We start from the raw sequence: 13,455 nt of genomic DNA, 5'->3' as shown, positions 1-13,455 counted from the left end.
ATGTTTGAAACATGTGAAATATGCTTCTGTTCATGCATCTTCTCCGCAAATCCAGTTTGGCTTTTGTTGCAGAGTGAATGTAGATCACTGCTGAGTTAGAGGGCTTTGTTAGTGGGTTTGTGTTACCCCGCCCGGTAAAAGAGGCGCACTGTTTTGTGTTACACTTTAGAATGTTCCGCCTGCTGGCTAATGTGTATGTAGCAGTACAAGTCAATAAATGAGCAAACACGGTATCCTACGTCTGCGTGTATTATTGCTATACAAAGCAACCACTCAGGTTATCACAGCTTTAAATGCAGCTACTTTATCTGCCAACTTGAAGACCGTTGTCATTTTCCCCTGAGGGGACAGGTTGAGTTCACTGAGCAGGCTCAATACGCCGCACACGTAAGCCAGTTTTGCGACCCACTCCTTGCCACTGAAATGTGCTGCCAGCGCTAACTTCTTTTCTGAGAGAAATCTATGCAACGTAATTCTCGTAATTCAAACACTCTGGCCAGCAATCTCCCTCGGGATAACCATCTTATTTCTGTGTATAAGAGAAGACGTCTGTGCGCCACGTTCAGCTCCTCACGAAGAGTGGCGGTGCTTGCCGACAGAGGCACCTGTGCTATCTTTTTAACCACAGCCTCTCCGAAAGGTTTACAGCAAATGTCTTTAGTTGTGGAAAAGATCAACTTTTCACCAATAGAGAATGGCTTTTCAGCCTTATACGGTCCCCTTCAAGTATGATGCTCTCAGTGCACTTGCATTTGTTAATGTGGAGGCCCTCAGTAATTGCTTCTGTCCTTCTTGTTTTTTCTTTCAAAAATCTCCAAAGGCTTCTTTTTTTAATGCAGGGTGCTTGGTCTCCAAGTGACGAAGCAGTTTTGAAGGGGTCATTGCCTCATTGGAGAGCCGGTCGCCACATATTATGCAGAGCGGGCTTGGTGCGTGGGAATCACCTGTTATAAATCCATATTTTAAGTAGGTCTATGGTCTGTTAAATGCAGCTTTCTTTTTCTTAGTGGTCATAGGCTCTTCTCCTGTCTCCTCACTGGGCCTTTTCCCCTTTGCAAAGAAACTTTCCAAAGACGTCTGTTTTTTACTAATTTTCCTAGTTTGGGGGTTTAAAGCGGAACTAGACCGGAAGTTCCTATTATCGCTGTTTTTTTTGGTGTGTATCTGCGTCATTACCTTGTTTGTGAAGCCTGACGGTTCGAAACAAACAGTTCAGCCATTGCTGAGAACGTTGTGTTTTATTGTAATCTCGGGGCTCAATGAGATCACTGAAAATCCCGTAATAGTTACGTAAGCAGCGGTTCTCCTGAACAACCGATCGTCCTGCTCCGGGCGGTAGTCCGGGCATATCCGGTTGCGTACATTGAACCGCAGAAGAAGAATAACGTCCGTTGTGTAGGTGTTTCGCGAGCGACAGTGTCTTCTGACTCTGGATCTGACTGAAGTCATAAATGGGACTGCGGCGGGGAGTCGTGACGAAGCTATTTTTAAACACTGTTAAAACAATGTTTTGATAATGAGGAGCAGTGCATCCGCCGTTCCAGAGGGGGGCGCTGCGCTTCTGAGAACGGACGTGCTGGATAGTACTGGCCAATCACAAGACTCTGTCTTCTGGGGGTGAAAGTTCACTCTGAAACATCGCGGCTGAAAAACACTGTCAGAAAGGAGGATTTCTATCGGCTAGTTTACAGAAACTAGGAGGTTTTTGAACATAAAAACAAGTTAATATATGTAAGTAGACCTCCATAACTAACATATATGTGCAACAGGACCACTCTATGTGACCTTTAATATTAGCGTTAATGTATTACGTGACCAAGTCAAGCATCTTGACATGCGTCAAGAATGAGTCATAGACAGATGTAACAGAGACAATTTGGTCATTTTTCAAAATAAAACATACTCGGATAATAAATAAAACAGAAATAATGTAAGTTATGTATTGTTTTTGTTTCAACCAGGGATTGGGAACGCTGCCTTATATGATATTATGACATTTACAGCCAGGACCAAAAATATTGGGACATCGACACAATCGCTTCTTTTTGGCTTTATACACCACTAATGGATTTGAAATGAAACAAACAAGACTTGCTTTAACTGCACACTTTCTGCTTTAATTTGAGGGCATTTACATCCAAATGAAGTGAACGGTGTAGGAATTACAACACTTTCTATATGTGCCTCCCACTTTTTAGGGAACCAAAAGTAATGGGACAAACTAAACAAGCTTTCAAACTTTCATTGTTTAATACTTGCAAATCCTTTACAGTCAATTACAGCCTGAGGTCTGGAAGGCAAAGACATCACCAGACCCTGGGTTTCATCCCCAGCCTCTACTGCAAAGGTTTTCAGTTCCTGCTTGTTCGTGGGGCATTTTCCCTTCAGTTTGGTCTTCAGCAAGTAAAATGCATGCTCAATCGTATTGAGGTCAAGGTGATTTATTTGGCCATTGCATAACCCATCCATCCATTATCTACCGCTTTTTCCTCCACCAGAGGGTTGCGGGGGGTGCTGTGCCTATCTCAGCAGACATTGGGCGATAGGCGGGTTACGCCCTGGACAGTTCGCCAGTCCATCACAGGGCCACATATAGAGACAAACAACCATTCACTCACACACTCACACCTACGGTCAATTTAGAGTGACCAATTCACCTAATCCCCATATCGCATGTTTTTGGACTGTGGGAGGAAGCCGGAGAACCCGGAGAAAACCCACACACACACGGGGAGAACATGCAAACTCCTTGCAGAAAGGCCCTTGTTCCGAAGTTGTTCCAAACGGGGCTCGAACCCAGGAACCCGGGACTTCTTGCTGCAAAGGCAAGAGTGCTAACAACTACACCAACCGTGGGCCATTGCATAACATTCCACTAATTTAAAAACTCTTTGGTTGCTTTTGCAGTATGCTTTGGGTCATTGTCCATCTGCACTGTGAAGCGCCGTCCAATGAGTTCTGAAGCATTTGGCTAAGTATGAGCAGATAATATTGCTGGAAACACTTCAGAATTCATCCTGTTGCTTTTGTCAGCAGTTACATCATCAATAAATACAAGGGAAACAGTTCCATTATCAGCCATACATGCCCACACCATGACACTACCACCACCATGCTTCACTGATGAGGTGGTATGTTTTGGATCATGAGCAGTTCCTTTCCTTCTACACACTCATCTCTTCCCATCACTGTGGTACAAGTTGATCTTGGTCTCATCTGTCCAGAGGATGTTCTTCCAGAATTATAACAGCTTTTTTAGGTATTGTTTGGCAAATTCTAATCTTGTCTTCCTGTTTTTGTTTATGATATTATGACATTTACAGTCACGTCTCGTTACGCAACCAGGATTTCTCCGGAACAGCGGAGCCTCCTGCTCCGGGCACTAGTCCGGGCACATCCCGTTGCGCAGATTGTACCACAGAAGAAGAATAATGTCCGTTGTGGAGGTGTCTAACTTACGACAGTGTCTTCTGACTCTGGGTCAGACTCCGGGTCAAAGTCATAAAAGGGACTGCGGCGCAGAGTCGTGACAAAGCTATTTTTAACCATTGTTAAAACAATGTTTTGATAATGAGTAGCAGTGCATCCACCTTTCCAGAGGGGGGAGCTGTGCTTCTGAGAGCGGGTGTGCTGATTATGTCACTTCCAGGTATTGGTCAATCACAAGACAGTTGGGAAAGCCCTCATTGGCTGGCCAATCACAACACAGTCTGTCTTCTGGGTGTGAGAGTTCAGTCTGAAACACCGCGGCCGACGAGAGCTTCAGTGAGGAGAGATTTCTATCGGCTCGTTTAAAGCAAATAGGAGGTTTTTGACCATAAAAACAAGTTAATGTATGTAAGTAGACCTCCATAACTAACATATATGTGCGATAGGACCACTCTATGGGAGTTTTAAAGCACATCTTGTCCGTTTCATTTCAAATCCATTGTAGTGGTGTATAGAGCATTGTGTCGATGTTCCAATATTTATGGACCTGGGGCCTCATTTATAAAACTGTGCTTAGGACCAACGTCAAAATTGGCGTACGCACGAAACACAGAAAGTGCTTATGCACAAAAATATCCTGATTTATAAAACAGTGCGCACGCACGTCCTACGCCGATTTCCCTTTATAAATCACAATCCACTCTAAATGTGGCACACCTGTGTGCGGGTCATACCACGCCCATATTTGCCTATAAATATTCAGAGAAACGCCCCTCATGACTGAAATCATGCCGAAATCGGGGAGAAAGGCCAAGGAACATAATTTCACCCAGTGTGAGGTGGAAGTACTTGTCGGGGAGGTGGAGAAGAGGAAGGCTTTATTGTTTGGTGTTCTAGAGTGGCAGCATGTGGCAGATAATGTCAATGCTGTTGCCTCAGAAGGTCGGAGTGTGGCCGAGGTGAAAAAAAGGTGATCAGACATTAAAGTAGACGCAAAAAAGAGCCTGGAGTCACACAGGCAGAGCGTCTGTGCCACGGGCGGGGGAACGGGCCAACCGGAGCTCACCCCGCTGGATGAAAAACTGGCGGGGATCATCGGGGAATCCCTCCTGAGTGGAGAGGTGACGGAGGTTTAGGGGGACACCGATGCAGGTGTCGTGCCAATATAGGTATCCCCGACAGAAAGTGTTGCCACGGAGGCGGAGAAACAGTGATGCGCTTGCTTTCACCCAAGTAAATTAAAACAATTGCATTGTTTAATTATTTATTTTATGTATACTTCACATACTACTCTATAACCTCTGGCAAAGATATGGGGGGAAACACATTATTTCAGACTGTTTACCTATCTGCCATAATTTGTATCCCCCCATATTTTTGGCTAGAATAGAAGAAAGCTGTTCATAAAACCAGAGGGGAAACACTTTCTGTCGGGGATACCTACATTGGCACGACACCTGTCGCCAGAAACCCGAGTGTTGTGAGCACTTGGAGCGGGACTGGCACGGCGTGGTTTCTGCGGGTGCTCCTCTCTAAGGCTGGGCCCAATGCCGCACACAGATCCAAGAGGACAGCTCGTGGGAGTCGGAAACGGCTCATCAGCCACTCATCACTGTTGGCAAGTGGATCTTGCTCGTCTCGGAAGTTCCGCTCCCTCCGTATCCTTCCGTTTGCCACATCCTCTATGTCATCCTCCATGACGCATTGTGAGTACCTACCTTTATATGCCCATCGATTAGGTATCTGCTACACGTGTGAGAATTACACTGATATCAGTGTAAACATAATTTCCCCTACTGTTGTGTTACTATTGTCCTAAATCATATGTTTCCCGTGTGCACTCCAGGGAGTTTGTTTGTTTGTTCATTGTAGAATTATTTTTTTTTTAATCCATTTCTTGCAAATAAACTGTTCATATATGAGAGGTAATATAACTATTTATTTTACGCGATCAGTTTCACACAGTTTCTCCCGTTTCTTTCTTCTGTCATCAGTGGCGCAGTTTCTCCTTACCCCAGATATGTGCGTACGCATGGGTCAGAGTTGGCGTGGAGGACCGCACATTTTCCCGTCAAGTTCTCTTTATATAAATCCCACGGTTTGCGTAGAGAGTGGCGTACGCCTTCTTTTGTGCGTACGCAACGTTTATAAATGAGGCCCCTGGACATGGACTGTGAGTCTGAGGCTCATCATGGAATGACTGGCTGATGTACCTATCTGTCAGTGACGCCTCATGTAGACTTCAGCCCAGATCGGATTTTGAAGCATATCCAGATTGTACAGAAGTGGTTTTGAATGTGATTCCGATGAGAGTTTTACAGACCCATTTCAATCTAAAAGTCTTGGTTGCTCAGGTAGGACTTCAAAGTGTCCACTTGCAGTGCGGCTCAAATGTCAACAATGAGATCATGTTAAACAATCGACAAAGTGGAGACCGTGGGCCTGCACCACACATCCTGCACTGCCACTCTAGTGGTGATAGCAGCACAAAATAAAAGTTATAACTTGATGTCTCTCTCTTCTGTTTCTACCTGACCTGCCTCTTGTCCTTTATCTCCCTCCTTTCTGTCCCCATTTTTCCTTTCACCCCAAACGGTCAAGGCAGATTGCTGACATCGTTGAGTCTGGTTCTGTAAAAGGGAGTTTTTTCTCCACTGATGCCTAGTGTTTGCTCATTGTGTGAAGTGTTGGGTTTCTCTGCTCTCCATAATGTTATCTATGTACGGTGCCTTGAGATAATGTAGTAGTGATTTGAAAATTTGAAAATTGAAAAAAAAAAGCAGATCGAGGACATTTGTTTTGGAATGTGGATCAAAATCACCCCATGTTGCATGCTAATACACATGGAAGTCATGATTGTTCGGGAAAGAAATTATGTTTTTAATGAGTTTGCCTGTACAGATGTGTGTTCTCAATGCATTTGTGTACATTATTGTAAATGTGCATCTAAACCTGTATGTTGGTAAGGCTGTGTTAGTTTAGAAAGACTAACATACTGTATATTGCAAAGGGCAAGTATAAAGTTTTCAATCATCTCTGGTGAGCATAAATGCACATAATGAAAGAAGGAACTCTGGGCTCTACTTCAAAGAACTTAAATAAAATAATATTGTGGAATGCTTTATCTCACTTTTTTGTGCTTGATTATTATTTTACTACTGCTATCTTATGTGTATGTCCGCTTTTATGCTGCTGCTAAGTGAACGTGTGTGTGCATGCACACGTGTATTAGAATTAGTGTCTATGTCAAGTGTGTGTGTTGGTTTTAAAAAGAAAGCCAAAAAAAATACAATGTCAGTGTTTTGGGTTGGGATTTGTCACTGTTTCTTATATTTACTGCAGCTGTATGAATGGTAACACCAGGTCTGAAGGGGTTCATTAAGCAAGAAACACTTTTAGGGCGTGGCTATGTGGAGACTGACAGCAGGTACTATTATGCTGCACCACCCCCTCATCCAAACATGAGCAAAAACACCAACATGGAACTTGTCCAAGTGCAACACTGAAATGGCATTATGGCAGATAATAAACCAAAGGGTGACAGAACAGTGGGCTGTTTGGATTCACTGTAGGTAATGATTAGCCATTCACTGGTGATAACAGGAGGCACATTTTGACGATGCGTTGATCAGTGTTGATATCATGGCAGTGGCTATGATTAAATCGATGTATGTACATGGATTGGTGTAGAAGTACTTTCAGTGACACTGTAGCGGGTCAAATGACATATTTATGATGCATTGTCCATTCCATTCAGGACAGATATTAATATCAGCCTTGTCTTATGCCACATCACAAATGTCATTGCTAGTAATTGTAGTAAATTATCTTGTGAAATTAACTGTGATCCCTTATTACTAGAGACTTGCAGCCGTTTCTGTAAACAGCTTTATTTATTTTTTCTAGCCCCAAAATGGCTTCAGTACACTGTGCGAAATACAGGGGGGTCTGGGGGGGCTAGACCCCCTGATTAACACTCGAGACCCCCTGAAAGCCTCAAAAGCAAGGGGTCTAAGGGTCTAAACTAGGGCTGGACGATTAATTGAATTTTATTCATGATTTCGATTTTGGCTTCTCACGATCATAAAAAGATTATAATCGAAGAAAAATGATTAATGCGAAAAAGACCTTGAATGCACCAGTATTACGTGCAGATGCAGCTAGCGAGTGATGTGTGTGGATCAATAATATGAGGAGCGAGCGATTGAAAACACGACAGAAAGGCAACAAAGGTAGGACAATATCAGTTATCTGGAAATTGGCTTCAATTTGACGGACGTCGAGCAAAAGGAAATCGTTTGCAAAGTTTCTCTCGCTGTCAGCTCCTCAAGGCAACACAACCAACTTATTCAATCACTTAAAGTTCAATCATAAAGTGGTCTATGACCAGGCGATAAAGCTTGTCAGTCAGCGCCACCGCAACACAGTCCTCTATTAAGGACACTCTTTACAGTGCCATCCCATAATATCCCACCACGTCCCGCAGTCTGTTTGACATTAGGCTGAGAGAGATGGCAAATTGCCTATCTATTTTTCGTGATCAATTCACACATACCACAAAGAAGAGAAAATCACCAATGCCAGCTGACTACTGTGTTGGTGCACAGTGGATTAAAATCTGGCTGTGAATGTAGGACTCAAGTACCCCGAGGGCCCACAGGCCTGTGGCTGGGCACTGAGCCGGGCAGGCTGGGCGCCGGGCCTGGGCAGCTGCCGAGCGTCACAGAGACCAGCAGCAGCAGGAGCAGCTCCATCTCTCTCACACATCAAAGCAGCCTGACAGGATACACAAATCAGTTGCAGTGCAAATTAGGGCCGAGCACGAGAGAGCGTTCCACAAACAGCCACACCAAAAGTGATGAGGGAGCAGAATCGAGACACACGCTCGTTTATCGCCCATTTAATCAGCAGGCAAGATAAAAGCCACCATAACAAATATGAAGAAAGATGTATTTATACATTTACTCATTACACTGAATGAGCATCAACTTCTGTGTATACAGTTCAGTGTGAGGCACATGGAGAGAATCTCTATAATCTCAAGTGTTTTCTCTTAAAAAGGCATCCAGACAAACAGTGTTTTCCAGCACCTGTTGGAACCATGTGGAAAACACTGGCCCGGCCATTTTATCTGTGGACTCTCTGTTTTTAGCAGACTGACCACAAATTGCTGCATCATGTCCCTCATGGTGCAAGCGTCTTTTTTGTCTTGACTCTTTGAGAGAGGGAGAGAGAATCTAGAAATGTGACAGCAAAAAAGGAAGAATGCCAAAAAAAGTAAAAAGAAGTGAGTGTGAAAAGCTGTAAAGATTGTCCTGCATTATATACCGACATACCACTTTATTAGGAACAACTTGCCCATGCCAGGTTGGACCCACTTTTACATAAAGAACTACCATAAAATATTGTGGCAATTATTCAACAGGGTGTTGGAAATATTCCTCAAAAGATGTGAATATCCCATTCCACATCATCCGAAAGGTTTTCTATTGTTCAAAGAAACAGTTTGAGATCAGTTGCGAAAACTAGCTATTTATTTAGAGCAGACCTGGGAATTTTACATGTATGTTAGTCATTAACACATAATACACACAAGTATTTGTGTTGCACATGCAATAGAACTGTGTTGCTTTTATTTTGAACGTCATCTGCGTCAGCCTGCAGAGTGACAGGTGCCCCTGCCCCCCCTATTTAATAAATCTGCCATAATTGTGTTTATTTTGGATTTGTATGCTGCCCAAAACAATATAATTTACTAGTGCTGTCAAAAGATTTAAATATTTAATCGCGATTAAAGATACTTCCATATCAATTTTTACACTGAAATTCTGAGATATATCATCATGAATATTTTTCCAGTAAACCAATATAAAGTAAATACCGCTGTATTTACTTTTCAAAACTGAAACATGTATATTTCTCTTTATAAACCACACATAATCCATACAGAATAATCCAGTGTAGGAACACAGGACTTATTGGTCCACAGCCTCAGTTTGTATACCCGAATGAGTAACTCTGTGATTTTGGTGTTTGAATCCTCTGTTTGGATTTAGTAATCAGTAATCAAACTTAGCTAACAAGGCAACAGTAGAGCTGGTTAGGCTGTCAGCCATGTCTGTCTTGGAGAGATAACACGCATGCACGCCTCAATATTTAAATGTGTATGTGTAAATATTTATAATGTACATTCTATTTTTACCATTTTGTAGTGTTATTGTCAATGTTTGTCTATATGTTTGTCTATATTGCAACGTTATCTTGACTGTCTTTGCTGCTGTGATACTGTAAATGTCCCCGTTATCTTAGCTCATCTTAACCAAATCGTATTGAATGTATTGTGTTTTTTTTTGTTTTTTTTTAAATCATCAAAAAAATGTATGCAGTGTTTTTGTGTACAAAATGAGAACACAGTGGGAAACTGTGCACTGTAAGGACGCAACAACAAGCTACAACTTGAGGAGTAATTCAAGGTATCAAGGGCAAGAGAAGCGGTGTAATACAGGGGGCTGGAATTGAGGTGAGGACAGGCAGGAAGTGGGGGGCAGAGGACGCTGTCCAAGAGGCAGAGGAAAGGCTACGTCACAGGAGCCTGGTGGGTGTGGTCACACCAGGCCAAGCTGGGCTGTATGGAGAGTGAGATGCCTCCCAGTGGAGGTCAGGTGCAGAGGTTTGGCAGCCCGCTCTTTGGCCAGAGCCTTCAGCGTTTTAGGCATCAAAGGAGTGAGGAAGAGGAAAGCCATCCACAGTACCACCGAAGCGGCGGAGAGGGCCTCAAGGTGGCTGTGGCTTAAAAGAAGAGAGCCATGGAGGCATGGTAGTTGAGCCATCTGAACACAGCCGGGGTCTGATCAGCCCTGGCTGGGTCACCTGGAGGAGGGTGTATGATGTTGAAAGATCTGAAACACCCTATGATTCCAGGAACATCACTGACAATGTGTCCAGAGTCATCAGTAGATGTAAGTACACAGGAGATTGTGTGGTTCAGACAGTCTCAAACAACAGCATGAGAATGTCTGGAACGTCCAAAACGAGGGACGTTGAGTGTGCAGGAGGAATGATACTCATCCATCTGCTTGGGACTCGCTCACTTTAGAGTAAAATTTGCCACAGCATTAAGAAACACTTGAACGTGGCCAGTCAAAGTGTCTTTGATTGGTTCAGTAGGCAGGTAGACCATGTCAAAAAAGATTATTATCTCAACACTTCCTGCTTTGTGAAAAAAATGTGATTCAAGAGGAGAAAGAAGGCGACACAAAGAATAATGACAGCTGAAATTAAAAAAAAAAAAGATACAGTGGTGGTTTTTGGACACCAGTGTGTGGATCTCTGTGGGGGACAGTGACGCCAGTTGCATAGTCATTCTCCCCTCAGAGCAAATGCTAGGGACACTGAAATCTGTCATTATACCAAACCAGAGCTAAATATAGCCAGAGCTATCTTAAGAAAACTGTGGGGATTCAAACTTCAAGGTTTGATCTTTGGACGACCATATCTTAAGTGCCACATTTACTTCTGCAACTTAAAATTTAGCCACCTCGATAGGAGGCAAACTCATGCAAAACCAAATCACATTTGCACACTTTTTAACTAAAGTTAATTCATACTGACTTTCACCAATAAAAAATCGACATTTATCCACCCATGGCTGAATTCTGCCGACTCCCAGAAAAACAGAAAGAGAAAGCAGAGAAAGCAAACGGTGTAAAATCCAGAGCAAGTACAGTCAGGTTTGTTTTAATGACAGGGGCTTTGTGGTATGGCAGAGATGTAATGATCTTCCTATCATGAGGTACAACCTCCATAAACAACAGATTAATATGAGGGCACCAGGACTATGGTCAGGATTAACTTCATATAGGAGACAATATACTCGATGTGGGTATAGAAAAAGTGTTTAAATATTGCTGTCAAGAATCATCCTTATTTTTGCTCCCAAATATTAGATTTGAAGGCAGACATATTCTGCAGGTTGTAATGATGTCCCAAAAGTCATTGATATGTACAGTATATGATAAACCCCTTCAGGGTTAGAACCAAGAGGCAACCGGTCATGATGTCACCTATAGAACTCAGCACAACTCAGTGACTCACGTGACTCAGTTTGCTCAAATCACCATGTTGGTTAGGAAAGCATAGAAACACCCACAGAGGACATTATTCCAGACCTGCAGTGTTACATCCTCAACTTTCTTTTAAACTTTCCCCTCATTCTACTCCAGAGAACACTGAGACATCACAATAAAAGCATGTAAAATAAACACGTTATTTGAAGGTACAATATGTAGTATTTATGGGTTTATATAACCCAAAATCCACTTTTTTATACATATAATGTGCTCCTGCATTGTCTAGTCGCTGTATAATAGTTTTTGTTTCATTTTCGTAGTGTTTCAAAAAGTCATGTTAAATAACATGACCGCGGACCGCGGTTGCATTGACACTGTTAGCAGCGAGACGCCATGTTTCTACCGGAGCCTGTAAGGACAAACGCGAGAGAACAAAACAAGCGTCTCTTTACTTGTAGCGGAAGTCCCGCCTCCACTCTCTCCGCTTCGTCTGCTACGGCCGTGTTAGCTCGCCCTCTCCCTCGCCTCACGAACCTCATCTGCTGACACGGAGAAAGACGACGAGGACGACATTTGACCAGCTGCGGATACCGTAGCGCTCAGGGAAGGGAGGGGGTGAGCAGAGCAGCAGGTCTTTGTTGTAAATTTCAGCCTCTCCTCTAGATGGCACTATAAACTACTTATTTCCCCTTTAAGTTAGGCATTATCACCAGTTTTAGCCAGCAGGGCGTCCGGGCGTCCTGTACTGAAAATAATGAGAAATTAGACGCTCTACTTTTAGGCAAGACGCCCTATTTTTTCCTTCCGTTTCCCCCAGTAACCACCGATTCCAACAAGACGCAAGGACACGGTGGAACAGCACCTATAAAAGTCTCTTTGCGCAAAAGCAAAACTTGGCTTCGCTCATCTGATGCATCTGTTATTCCCTTAATTACAGCGCTCAAGCGTCTTCTAGATTGAGACCAGCGTGAAAGCAATGTAAAGTGTGCTCTTGAGAATCTGTCAACACGTTTTACTAAGAACTATTCTGATCCCCTGTATTTCATCGCGACTGTACTCGATCCTCGTCATAAAGATCATTATGATGTATCATATATGGATGTGGGGATAAGACTGCGCATAGAGATATTATCAATTCTGCGTTGGATGCAGACATTGTAGAGAGCCCGGCGCACAATGCAGGAGAGAGAGAAGAACAGTAAGCAGGGGCGGTGCGCAGAAAAAAAACCCGGAGGGTACCGGAGGGCAAGGGGGGAACACCCTCTAAAAAAAATCCTAGCTAAAAGCCTGCTTCAGCCTCATCTTTAACAACAGTACCTGGTATGAAGTGATCACTACACAAGAGGAATCTGCTGATTGTGGGCCCCCATCACTTTGTCACCTGCACTCATTTTAAGTATGTTTTATGGCAGCTGCTCTGCTGTCATCAGGATCTTTGGTGATCCAGTAAAATGGTCTCTAATTAGTCTGTCCCGGACTGTTTTGCATCTTGGCGCAGAACGTATATCCAGCATCTTCACTTTTTATTAAAATTGTTTCCATTTGCAGGTTTCTATATGCTGCAAATTATATACTATATATGTTACTGCAAAAACGGCGTCACCTTACTGGGTCGTGTGACATCAGCTACCAGAGCAAAGACAAAGAGATTTGTGATTCGGCCAGTGTCATTTTGCAATACTCAGTTCAAGTTCAGAGGAAGTGCACACACGTGTCTCATATTTGGTGCATTTTATCATTATTGTTTTCTTTAAATGGTAAAATGATTTATTATATCAACACAATGCTCAGCCCACAAAAATCGCAAATGGCACAGATGGTGCCGAAAGAGAGAACGCCTAGACATCTCTTTAATAAAACCTCTGTAATTTCACTCTGCTTCATTTCAGCAGCATCAGACTTTGCACAGCTCGTGTCCACATGTTGTTACATGACCTCCATGTGTTTTTAAGCCTCC

The 13,455-nt window shown here is 43.1% G+C and overlaps 1 protein-coding gene across 2 annotated transcripts in view; it reads right to left on the bottom strand.

Annotated features, from left to right (window-relative positions):
• Window positions 1-13,455, bottom strand: part of nt5dc1 (5'-nucleotidase domain containing 1) — a 129,756-nt gene that overhangs the window by 66,782 nt on the left and 49,519 nt on the right. The window lies entirely within an intron of this gene.

The sequence above is a fragment of the Microchirus variegatus genome (genome assembly GCF_963457635.1).
Source record: "Microchirus variegatus genome assembly, chromosome: 12".
Taxonomy (NCBI): Eukaryota; Metazoa; Chordata; class Actinopteri; order Pleuronectiformes; family Soleidae; genus Microchirus; species Microchirus variegatus.
Note: the sequence above shows the minus strand (reverse complement) of the source record. Positions and strands in the feature narration are given on the sequence as shown.